Source organism: Uloborus diversus, chromosome 10, assembly GCF_026930045.1.
Source record: "Uloborus diversus isolate 005 chromosome 10, Udiv.v.3.1, whole genome shotgun sequence".
In the NCBI taxonomy this organism is placed as follows: Eukaryota; Metazoa; Arthropoda; class Arachnida; order Araneae; family Uloboridae; genus Uloborus; species Uloborus diversus.
Genome location: NC_072740.1, coordinates 28,106,686 through 28,119,896, shown reverse-complemented (window position 1 = coordinate 28,119,896; position 13,211 = coordinate 28,106,686). Strand labels below are relative to the sequence as shown.

Here is a 13,211-nt window from a genome sequence, read left to right as displayed (position 1 = left end):
CCAATAATGATTGTGGACTCATGCTACGTAGTTTTACATCTATTAAATAATTGATGCTTTTAATCTATATATATATATATATAAAGGTGATGGTGTTTCTCTGTTTCTTTCTTTGTACCCGATAGCCAGAAGACCTCATAGCACCTACAGCGCTGAAACTTAGCACAAAATTCGAACATACTCCAGGGGTCTGCACCTTGATGCCCGAATTCTAAATTTTGAATTAGTTTTTTCATAACTAATTAAGCCGAAATTTCACGTTTTTTGCCTAATTGGGGGGTAAAAAATCCCCCCACCCCCAACATTATATGTCGTTGGAAAGAGCTTTCCTTTACGAACAAGATGATGTTTGTTTCTTTTCTCTCACTTAATTAGAACCGGAGATATAAGCGATCCTAATTAAGCCAATTTTCAAAGCTAAACTTGAATTTTTGTCTCTGCAGTGACGTCATCTTCGGTATATGGTTGCGTTCGAATAGTAGAACCGGTGAATTCTTGATTTGGTTATTGCGCTGTTATCATTTTTGTTAAATTCATTGTGCGAATGCTTATTGCACAAAATATTTTAGATTTCAAAGAATTGCATTTAGGTTTTCAAAGGGTGTTCACGCATTTTAGTTAAAAAATATGATTACTGATTATTTGACATCAGATAGAGAGGGGGGGGGGGGGCTAGATTATTTAAGGAAAAAACAAATCTGAAATAAAAATAACATTTCAGTGTATAACTCTAAAATATTAAGAACCTTTTTTGAAGTTAAATTTGGGCGATCAGTTTACATACCGATCTGATAATATTGTAATAAGTACACTTCTGTGATGCCTGTGAAAGAGATAAATCACTAAATACAGCCAAGTAGACTGCGGTGGGCAGGTAAAGGGCAGTAACAGCAAATTTTTCATTTTTTTGCATTTTTGTCATCTATTGTACGTTAGCTTTATAGTACAAGCTTATTTGGTTTTCACTGAAAAAAAACTGCGAAAAAAACATCTAATTTCAAAATTTCCCTATTGTTAGTATTTAATCCTGCATACATTTTTTCAAATATCTCAAAAACTCATTTCTGCAGCTACTGCCGTTTACCTGCCCACGGCAGTATAGCACTCCTTACTTGTGTAGTTTTTTTGAAAAAGAAATTAACTTAAAATAAATTTTATAACTTTGCTTGTGGGGCATTCCACGGTATTTTGGACATTATGTAGAGTCTGTAAAGTGACCTTTTTTTGCCATAACTTTTTAATTTACCGTTTGATTTGCAAATTATTTTAATTTGAGCTGGTGTGTTGGTAGGAAAAGATCAAAATAAAATAATATGCTAATCAAACAGTAAATTAAAAAGTTATGGCAAAAAAGGTCATGTTACGGACTCTACATAAATGTCAAAAATACCTTGGAATGCCCCTTGTTTGTTTCATGCCAGCAGAAAAGAAAGAAACAAAATGGTTTGCAGCAGAGCTATTACAGATTTCTCTGAAAATACAATGCACCTTAAAATAGAGAGAGCTGCATAAGAACCGTAAGACTTCTTCCCGTTCATGACTTAAATAAGAAGCTTGATTGCCTGGGATTTAAGACAGAGGGCTAACTTCCACCCCTATCTATTAATTGACTAAGCCAGAATTCATGGTCTCATGGATCTGATCTAGCTGGGTGCTAGAAGGTGAAGGATTACTAACGGTAGTGAACAGATTTTCAAAATAAGAATCACAAATCCGAGATTTGTTTAGGTGGGAAAAAAAGCGATCGCTTCAGATTGAGTAACCCACTTTAAAATTGCCACCATTTTGTTTGTGCTTGCATTTTGATAATCGTTTAAAACACTAGCGTACATTAACAAGCAGGGGGGTGCTTAGAGTTTTAGCGGCCCTGTGCAAAATTTGTTTTAATAGTCTATAAATAATCAATTTTGTTATTTATTCTCTCCAAAAACATAACCTGCTGTAGTGTGTCCCCTAGCTCTATAAGTTGGTTCGAGATTTCTATAAGTATAATTACAAAGTTAATGTGAAAAAATGTGACCCAAAATATGGTTTCAAAGCATAGGCGCCCATATGCAAAATTTAAAGAGGGGGGGGGGCTCACATATTTTCCCCATGGTTTTTAAGGACATTTTCCCCCATAGAAACAGATTTCAGTACTGATATTTATGCACTTTACATTCCTTCGTTGAATAATTCACTCATTCACTTATATGCTTATTCATTCACTATTTTATTCACTCATTTATTTTTCATTGTGACATGCTTGAGGTACATTGTGACACCCAAAAAATGCATACAAATATATTGTAACATATAAAAGTTGTGTAAAATATACAATGAAATAGGATATTTTAAGTTAAGAATGAAATAATTCATTTATAAGGCTCTGAACACAAAAAAGAACACTTTCATGCTTTTAATAAACACTTGAAATGAAATGCAAATAAAATAGTTAATTTACGCCTGTGAACTCTTTTTTTAAAGACACATAAAAACTGCGATAATCAAGAAAGATGAAACTTAGACCAGCATTAATTTTTGGCCATATTAATCTTTGACTCTGTACAATGTGTAGGTCCTAATCCTACAGGCCTACCTATGTTTATAATCGCTCATTATCATCGCTTGTTACAACATCCAATGTGCTGTTAATGCAAATAAAATGCAGGCTACTGCCCTGGAGCTATGCAGTAGACATACATTGCTTGAGGCTGTAATTTTAAAACCAACTTTTGCACCTCCCCCACATATTTGACACATCTCATAGCAGTCATCTTAAATCCTGAAAAGTAAGTCTAGGTGGACGAGAACATCTTTCAGTATATTAAATAGAATCGCTCTTCCTTAGTATTTCGAGTTTCATAAAGGCCTGCAAATTTCTCAAAATTGTCACAATCGTCAATGACACTCGATAAGCAAAAATAAACTTGTTTTCAAAAAGCACTCCTCAAGCGAAAGCACTTGCCACTCTCCTAAAAAATGACACACACAATCAAATTATTGCCCCCCCTCCCCCCCAAAGCCCCATGGAGTAGACACTGGTGGTCCGGGCGTTACTTCCTCGGAATTTTTTCGAATGAGGAGACTTAAAAATGCATTTTAGACGATCCATGGTAATTTAATGGAGATAAGAGGTTTGAAAGGACTCCTCCATCCATTTTTCAAATTGAAAGTGAAAAACACAATGGTTATCTCTGATTTTGTTATGAAAAGGGGGGGGGGGGGCTCTCCATTGGAAACTTTTCAAAATTGCTCTAAAAACTCAGTTTCAGATGATTTTCGGTGATGTTAATGGAAGGAGGGATCAGGGGTCAACCTCTGAAAAACTATTTACTCCATACCGTCTTAAAAAAGCATTCTACAAATTTTTGCTAATGTTAGGGAGAAAAAAGGTTTGGGATCACTTCCCAGCCCTTTTTTTTTTTTTTTTGAAATTAAGACTTCGAAAATGTAATTGTAGATTATTTCCAATTATGTTAGGGAAAGGTGAGTTGGATCTAACTTTTTTTTGACATTATAGCTGTAAAAATGCAGTTTTAGACAACTTTTGGTAATATTTAACGGCAGAAGAGATTCCAGGACCAACTCAATTGAGTATTTTAAAAATTAAGTTTTAAATATTGTAACTATTGGTTTCTATATGAAGAAATGAAAGAGAGAACTTAGGCGACGAAACGACCCCCCCCCCCCATGAATATCCAGAAAATCCTTATCATTATTATTCAGGGTATAGAGGAATGAGTTATTCATTCCCACAACTATAGTTGAAGCAAACAACCTTGAAGCATTGTAAAGGCTATACAGATCCTAATTATAGCATTACAATGCTGCCAGTTTAGATTTGCCTCAACTCTAGTTACGATGCAAAGGCATCGTAATTTCAAAGTAGGGATGAATTAAGTAAGGGTAGTAATTTAAATCAAGTTGAAAAAAAAAGTTTTGTTCTGCACTGGGGGCGGGAGCAGCCACATAGTCCCCCCCCCCCCCCCGAATTTGACAATGCCTGAACTCCATCAATCCTCTTAAAACCTAACCAAAGATGACCTATAATTTGAGGTTTTTAAGAAATTAAGAGGGGAAAAATGGTCATGTTTGGTTTCAGGGGGTCATTTTACATAAGAATCAACAAGAATAGTCAGAAACTCTTTTTTTGCCGTACAGTGTTATTGGATTTGTTCAAAAAACGTCAATTTCGAATTTGCAAATTTTTCATGTAACTGGTTTCATAAAAATATAAGACCCTGTGTTAAAAAAGTGAAAGTGATACAGTTAGTGGCTCCCAAAAGTTGTTTGTGCACCTACGACTTTCAATGAAATAGGACCCTATCTATTGGTTAGAATAAATATTTCGGGGTAGGTATTTAATTATAAGATTCATGATCAATTTAACAAAACTACATGAAATATTTAAAAAATATATTAAAACTTTTTTTTTAAATCAAAAACCAAAAAGTGCCAGAAATTTTATCTCACAAAAGTATTCATACACTTTAAAAAATGTCTATTTATATTACTGAATAATATAACTTTTTATTAAGTTATTATTTAGTAGAATATCATGCAGTTTCCACAACACCTTTTAAACCTCTGAGAATGTATATGAATGTTTTTTTAAAATTAATTAATTATTTATTTTTTTTTTTGCGCAATTTCTGAGTAAGTGTTCAACCACACTTTGAGTCTTATTGTTTCTAGCTCTATTTTCTTTTCAAAGCCGCATTTTCGTAATCTAGCCTCTGGATATCTCTAAATATTAAGTTTAAATCTTAAAGTCATTAAGTTTAAATCTTGAGATTGAAAGGGTATTTTCTAAACTTTAGGACAACTTTTGAGGCACTAAACGCAAACGTTGAAAACCGTGTGCTTCTTATCGTTATCTTGATAAAAAACAAATTTGCTTCTGATAGCCAAATTTTTGCCTAAGAGTTTAAAATTGGTTTTTAAAATATTTAAATGAACAGCATGATTTATTATTTCATCAAAAAATTCCAAACTACCAAGTCCTGATGGTGATATGCACCCTCCTGATTAACTGGTTCAACTAAGTTCTTAAGATTCAGTTCCTAATTTGTTCTTCTATTTACAATTATACAACAATTCAACCAAAAATGCTAAATTCATTTTTATCTGTAAGTAAGACGTAATTTCAAAATGTTTTGAGCTTATTTATCATTGATTTTGTGACGAAAAGCGTAAGCTTTCTGTTTTTCACACGGTCAAGAAAATTTCTGCGTTGAGAGGTCCTATTTAATTCAGCTAATCAAAGAACTTTTTTTAGGCGAACAATTTTAGGTGAAAATTAAATGTAAAAATTTTCATTTAACTCTACAAAAACTTTTATAGCACCAAAAGTTTTATTTTTCATTAATTTTTTAACTGTAAATCTCTGATCACGCTTTGTCAACTTTGCCGGATGATCTTTTCTTATACCTTGTCTTCAGTCCGATTCTTTTCTTTAAAGCATTTATCGAGCACTTTACTATATTATGGAATAAATTAATTTAGAAACATTACAAACCAATTTACCACTACTATGAAGAAAATATTCAAATTTTGAATGGTGTTTGTGGTTTTTTTATGAATACCAGCCATTTTAAAGTAATAAGCACATTAAAGAATAAATAAAAAAAATAAAGCCAAATAGCTTTTAAGGGACAACACAATTTTCGTTTCAACACAATGAAAAAAGTATAAAAAAATGGCATATGATAATTTTAATCATGAATTTATTCAAAAATATTTAAGTGTATGATGATTTTTTTGGCGTATTATTTCTGTCTCGTCGTGTTTTGATCCATCTCAAAAAGAAGATCCGTCAATATTTTGAACAAAACTACAGGATTTTGTTTAGCATGGCATAGGAATGATGTAAAAAAATATTGGACTTCATATTCGAATTCAGTTTTGCATTATTTTGGTGTTACTAAAAAATTTCAAAGTGTACGAACACTTTTGGGAGCCACTGTATATGTCTTTAAAAACCAGTTTTAACAATACCAAATTCAGAAAAAAAGGAACTGATAATAAAAAAGACCATCACCAAATAATAACCTTTACAAAAATGGCGAGAGTAAATTATGCATGCTGAATTCTCTGGTGATGATTCCCCCCCCCCCCCCCCCCACTGCATGTGACATTAAGACAGGGATGCCATTTTTTCTCCACCCCGGAGAAAACAGTCCCGGACAAAATGTTATTTTGTCCATTTCATCAGTAAACTGAAAGAATTTGAAGTTTGAAAATAATAAATAATTATAGATTTTTCCTATCCAAGTAATATTTTAATATAAAAATAGCATGCATAAATATATATATTAACAATTGGTTGCAAAATATTTTAAAAAGTGAAAAAAAAAAAAAAGTAAGATCAGTTGAAGTTTATTTAAGTGTCTAAATAAATCAAATGAGTTAAAATAAATTATAATGCGATGTAATAGCATTTATAAAACAAGCACATCAGCTGTAAATTTTAAGATGTTTATCTGTGATATGGAGGTTTATTGCCTATAATAAGTGCATTTATAAAATTGAAAAGTAGAAATAAAAAGTGTTTAAAGCTTGGAGTTTTAAAACATTAAAAATCATACTAAAAAAAACTACTTTATATTAACAGGGTGGCGACAAGAACTGTGAAAAAAAGTTCCCTGATTTTTCCCTGATTTCCCTGATTAAGTTCACCAAATTTCCCTGATTTACGTTACCAATGATAATGGTTTTCTTTCTTTGCTCTACTTAAAATCCATTGTATGTTTGTATAAAATGCAGTATTTTAAACGTTTTAAGTTGTGTAAAGTTGTTGAAATAAAGATATATTTAAAAAAGATGCTACTTTTTTTTAATAAAATGGTTAAAAAAAACATATCAAGTCAATTTGGGGGGGGGGGGGGGGACCTACAAAACAGTATATTAATTTTTTCTACAATGGAAAGATTATAGAAAATTTCCAAAAAAAAAAAAAATCACTTCCAGAAACCACTTAGCATAAGAATTTTAAGAAACTATTAAAATTACTCTTAAAAACATATGTGTATTTATGATAGAAAAAGTAATTGAAATTATTTTGAATTAAGTTTTCAAACAGTATAATAATTGTTGCAACAGTAACAAGTAATAGTGAAAGAATAGAAGTAATGTAGTTATTCTTATATAACTAATTGACATATTTATGCAAAACAGATGAAACCATTTGACATCCATTCATAGGGAGCTTTTCTCTGATCAAGAACATAGGTTATAATGAATGAATACAGCATTTTAACAATAAAAAAATAAAGATATTTACTTAAGTATACAAGTTAACTCTATTTGAAATGATTTCAGTATGTAACGAAAAAAAATCTTAGATTGCTTTTGTAACGAACAACTTTGAAATGCAAGAAAAAAAAAAGAAAAAAAAAGCAATTAGTTAATTTTAAAATATATGAAAGAACTACTTGGTTATAAAATTAAAGAATCACTTAAGTCTGAAGAAAAGAAAACCTTTATAATCTGCGGCGACAACAAATAGTATAACGGCAAAAAAACAAAGTTTTTTTTAATTGAAAGTTCAATTTTAGCAATTAAATTAAAAACGCGAAGAAGTAATAACTTTTAAGCTTTTATAGTATTAATTCAAAAACCAAAGATTTTTTCTTGGAATCGTGATTACAGTACGCTAATTACTTCGAGACAATGGAATAAAGGCAAAGGAGCTAAGGCATTAATGAAGGCTTCCTTTGCCTGAATGGTTGTTTATTTTACGTAGCATTGAAAGCGTAAAAGGAAATTTCAAGCTAGGTAAAATAAATAACCTAACAGACACAGAAGCAATCTTAGGAAGCTCATCCTGTGGTTAATAAGTAAGATTCAATACTTAGACGATGAGGAAAAAAGATGCATAAATATGCGGCAGTGTATAATCGCACCTCAATAATTTTACATTTTTTTTTTTGAACAGATAATTGACGGAAAATGTGTAGGGAATTAGAATACTTAATTTTGTAAAGCAAAAAAAAAAAATTTTTTTTTTCTTATAAAATCAATTTTCCCTGATTTTTTGTTATTTTTTTCAAAATTCCCTGATATTTCCCTGATTAATAAAGTTCCCTGACTTTTCCCTGATCTCCCTGATCTGTCGCCACCCTGTAATAAAAGAAATGTTGGCATGAAGTGAAATCTTTTCTTGCAATACAAATGTGATGATCAGCAACAGGATCTGACTAGGCTGTTCCTAGTCGATTTATTAGTCACCAATGAAGATTAATGGCTCTTCTAAAGCTATCCTCTTGCCTACTATAGACTCTTCTGGTACACTGTTCTGAGTACCCACAAACTTACTAAAGTAGTTTTTTTTTCTTAATTTGCATAACATTAACATTCCCATAAAATATGCTGAGTACATAAATATTTTACTAACAATATAAAATCGAAATATAACCGTTATAAAATGTTTTTAGTTTATAAATCATTTGTTTCGTATATATGTCTCTAAGCATTTCATTTGACTTTCCATTGAGTTTGTTTTCTACTACTATTGTATATAATAGTCTAATCATGCCCAATAGCTTATTCACATTGTTGAATTTTATTACTTTTAAATTATGATCTAAAATTAGCTGCACCAATGTGTAATTAAAATTTTTTTTAGCTAACGATACTATTTTAATTAAATGATTAATTCATAATAAAAAATATACGAGAATAATATAGTAATATTATTACACCATAACAATAAATTTATGTATGTATAATCAGTTTATTTTCTCATTTCGTCCAGTTATGTCCATTTTGTCCAATTCCCCCCAGGCGTCCCAGACTTTTTACAAAAAAGTAGACAAAATAGCAACCCTGCATTAAGATGCTCTGTATTATTTTGCGATGATGATTAGCTGGAAAGGATAGTACAGTAGAGAATCAAATATAATGAATACTCAGGACCAGTGGTTGGAAGTAGCGCGCTACAAGTAGCGACGCTACTGTAGTAGCTACATTTTTTAGTAGTTTGTAGTGTAGCGCACTACTTTTCAAAAAAAGTAGTGTAGCGAGTAGTTCGATACAAAAGTAGGTAGTTTGTAGCGATGTTTAAAAACTACTTTTAAATAAAATTTTTTTTTTAAAAAAGAAGAAAGAAACGAGGTTTCAAACGAATCTGACTGGTGCAAGTCTTGCGCGAGTAAAACTTGCACCAAAGAGATTCGGAAGACTCTGAAAAATACCAGCTAACCTCAGATTGATGCCATACATTCTATCTATTTGATGCCATAGTTTGTTTGGCATCGAAATTTTCACATTTCCCCAATATTCACATTGAGTAGAGCATGGCTTAGAAAGAAAAGTATATGCGATAACTGCCAATGTATACCGCGTTTCATAGGTGCCCATATGGAGCCAAGTGGGGGCTCTAGCCCCCTCCCCTTTAGAAATTGGAACTTCCTTGCTTTTATTACTTTTCTTCGTAAAAATGTAAAAATATTTCTTCTCCAGCCATTAATGAATAAGTTATTAAAAATATCAAATTTTAAAAATTCTGATCTGTACTGAAATCGGTTTCCAAATGAACACATCCTGCTAAACCATTGTAAAAATATCTGACCCCCCCCCCCCCCCTAAAACTTTGCATTTGGCGCCCATGTCACGTTTGTGTTTTCTGCCAACTGAGAATGTCCCGTGGATGTACATTTTAGATGTCAATGAGATTATTGTGCCAAAAAAAATATCCACCTAATATGGAAGCTACTGTAAATGTTATGGAGGAGGATGATATTGAACTGTCTTGGCAGGCTAACAACAAATGTTACTTTTACAGAAATGTATCATCACAGAAATTTTTCCATTTCTTGCAAATTTGCTCGTTGAGTAAAAAGCTTTCGGTATCCACGTCAGATGCGTTCCAAAAGACACCTGCGTAGGTTGAAATTTCACGTTGTGGAAAAGGGGGAAAAAATACGATTTTTTTTAAGCATACCAATTATTTTGAGACATTTGAAAACAGCCCTCAAACTATTTTAACCCATTTCTTAACTTCCTATCACTAAATTTAAACATAGAACTGAAACTTAACTGTATTTTTCGAAAAGCTGTGTTATTGAATAAAAATACTGTTAGGTTGCACAAAAATCAGTGGGAGATAAGGGCACAAAATGAAACAGTACGGTACGTATAGTATGTAGCAATAAAAAAATTGCAACACTACACTGATATTGTACAGTAGATACTGTAATTATATTCGATACATTTTTTAGTTGTTCAATCATATCACAAATCTTTACATTTCTTTAGTTGTCAGAGATTTCTATTTTTCCTTCCATTTTCAAACTTTAGATTAATAGCCGCTTATGTGAAATTCTGTTTCATCAACTTCATATTTAGAATGAAAAAGACGCGTAGTGGCGATTTGTAAATTAACAAAGTGTACATTAACAATGTTTCGGTAGGAGAACTTCCACTTTCAGCGATGCTAAAGATGAAGTCCATTCACGACACTAATATTTAGTAGCCAGTAAAGAAGGTGATACTTAAGCCCCGTGATTCCCAACCAAAAATTTTCGTGTTACTGGGTGAGGAATTCGCGTTAGCTCCAAAATTCATTACTCGAGAAAAGCTTGCTACATAGACATTTCATGTATATAGAATCGCGCTGTCGTGCGAGTCCGTGGTAGTTTACAATTTCACATTGAAGTAAAGTAAGCATTCTTAGTTATGTTTCATATTTCAGATATCCTCATATATATATAATAGCGAATGATCAAGTAACACTCCTGACGTCATCAACAATGAAACGCACGCCACGGCATGATAATTTGAAAAAATATATTTTGACAATGTTTGACATGCACGGAAAAGCTATATTTCCAAAAGGCCGAACTAGATCCAGTCACTTAACAGATGTACTGGTAAGACTAATCTGAGGAGAATGAAGAAACGAAAAAGTGGTCAACAAAATTAACGCCATCAGGGCGTTAATCCACTGGAGTTAGGGTTAAAATTTCAACCATCAAAATATCACCAAACACGCAATTGCTTCATTCAAATGTAGAAACAATTTTCACCCGTCATACCATGGCGGGCGATTTTCAATTTTATTAATATTTAATTATAAATACTAGTACCATTTGGGATATTTTCCCATTTTTTTAATTTTTACTTTTCTACTGATTGAGTGTTGATATATTAACATGATAAAAGTCGATTACTAAATATTGTAGTTTTTGAGGTTATTCGGAGAAAGTGAAAAAAATGCTTTTATTTCATTTTATGAGTGGCGTAAGAAAGGAAATGGTGTTCTGGTCCGGACCTTTAGCTTGAAGCTCAACATCAATTAATTAGTTCCAGCAAAAAAAAAAAAAAAAGTTCCTGTAAAGTTAACTGATATAATGAAAATTAAAGTTTTTCTCTTTTGTTTAAAAGATATTTTTCATCATCTAAATCAATTTTATGTGCATGTATGTCTATATAAAATTTAAAACATATTGTGACTGCATCTATTTACATTTTCAAATAGCTGAGTTGTACTTCTTGAATGAAATATTCACTGTCAGGAAAGTATTAAAAATTTTAATGTTGAATTCCTTCAACTTTTAAATCCTTTCTTGCTGTACATATGCATAAAATTCGTTAAAAATATTTGGAATGACAAAATGGCCCAGCAAGAAAAGGAAAGAATAAATAACTTTTGGTAATATTCCACGTTCAAATGATTCAGTTTATTAATCTAAATCATTTTTTGATTTTTTTTTTGTTCAATTCTCAAACGGTGTATAAGTATATGCTTTTTATTTTTTTTACAGTGGCTCCCAAAAGTTGTTCGTACGCCTACGACTTTCAATGAAATAGAACCCTACCGTTGGTTGGAATTATTATTTCGGTATAGGTATTTAATTATAAGATCTATGATCAATTTTCAACAAAACTACATGAAAAGTTTTTAAAAAATATTTAAACTTAATTTTTTAAAAATCAAAAACCAAAAAGTGCTGGAAATTTTATCTTACAAAAGACTTTGTACACTTTAAAAGATGTCTATATATTATTGAATAATCTAAAATTTTATTAAGTAATTATTTAGTAGAATATCATGCAGTATCAACAACACCTTTTAAACGTCTGGGAATAGATTTCATTCTTTTTTCTTTCTTTTTTTTGCGTAATTTCTGAGTAAGTGTTCAATCACAGTTCGAGTGTTACTGTTTCTAGCTCTATTTTCGTTTCAAGGCCATATTTTCGTAATCTAGCCTCCAGATATCTCTCAATATGTTACATTAAGTTCAAATCTGGAGATTGAAGGGGTATTTTCTAAACTTTAGGACAATTTTTGAGGCACTAGACGCAAATGTTGAAAGCCGTGTACTTTTTATCGTTATTTTGAAAAAAAATAAAGTTGTTTCCGATAACCAAATTTTTGGCTAAAAGTTTAAAATTGGTTTTTAAAATATTTAAATGAACAGCATGATTTATTATTTCATCAAAAAATTCCAAACTACCAAGTCCTGATGCTGATATGCACCCTCGCACAAGAACCCCTTTACAGTCTTGATAAACTGATCCAACTAAGTTCTTAAGATTAAGTTCCTCATTTTTACTTCTGTTGACAATTATACGACAATTTAACAAAAAATGTTAAATTTAATTTCATGTGTAAGTAAGACGTTATTCCATAACACTTTGGAGCTTATTTATCATCTATTTTGCGACAAAAAGCGTAAGCTTTCTGTTTTTCACACGAACAAGAAATTTCTGTGAGAAGAGTTCCCATTTAATCCAGTTAATCAGAGAACTTGACGAACAATTTTAGGTGAAAATTAAATGTAAGTTTTTTCATTAAATTCTGCAGAAACCATTACAGCACTTAAATGTGTATTTTTCCTAAAATTTTTAACTGTAAATCTCCGATCATGCTTTGTCAACTTTGCCGGCTGACCTTTTCTTGCCTTGTTTTCGGTCCGATTCTTTTCTTTAAAGCATTTTATCAAGTACTTTACTATAGAATGGAATGAATTAAAAAATTCAGAGACATTTCAAACCAATTTACCGCTACTGTGAGGAAAAAATTCAAATTTCGAATAGTGTTTGTGGTTTTTAACGGATACTAGCCATTCTAAAGTAATAAGCACAATATTCTGGAATAAATAAACAAAAAATTAAAGCCAAATGACTTTTAAAGGTCAACACAATGCAAAAATAATAAATAAATGACATGATAATTTTTATCAAATTTATTCGGAAAAATTTGAGTGTACGATGACTTTTGTGGC

The 13,211-nt window shown here is 31.4% G+C and overlaps 1 protein-coding gene across 1 annotated transcript in view; it reads right to left on the bottom strand.

Annotated features, from left to right (window-relative positions):
- The window catches only part of LOC129231836 (V-type proton ATPase 16 kDa proteolipid subunit c-like), a 63,748-nt gene that overhangs the window by 25,461 nt on the left and 25,076 nt on the right, over nt 1-13,211 (bottom strand). The gene's annotated exons all lie outside the window — the stretch shown is intronic.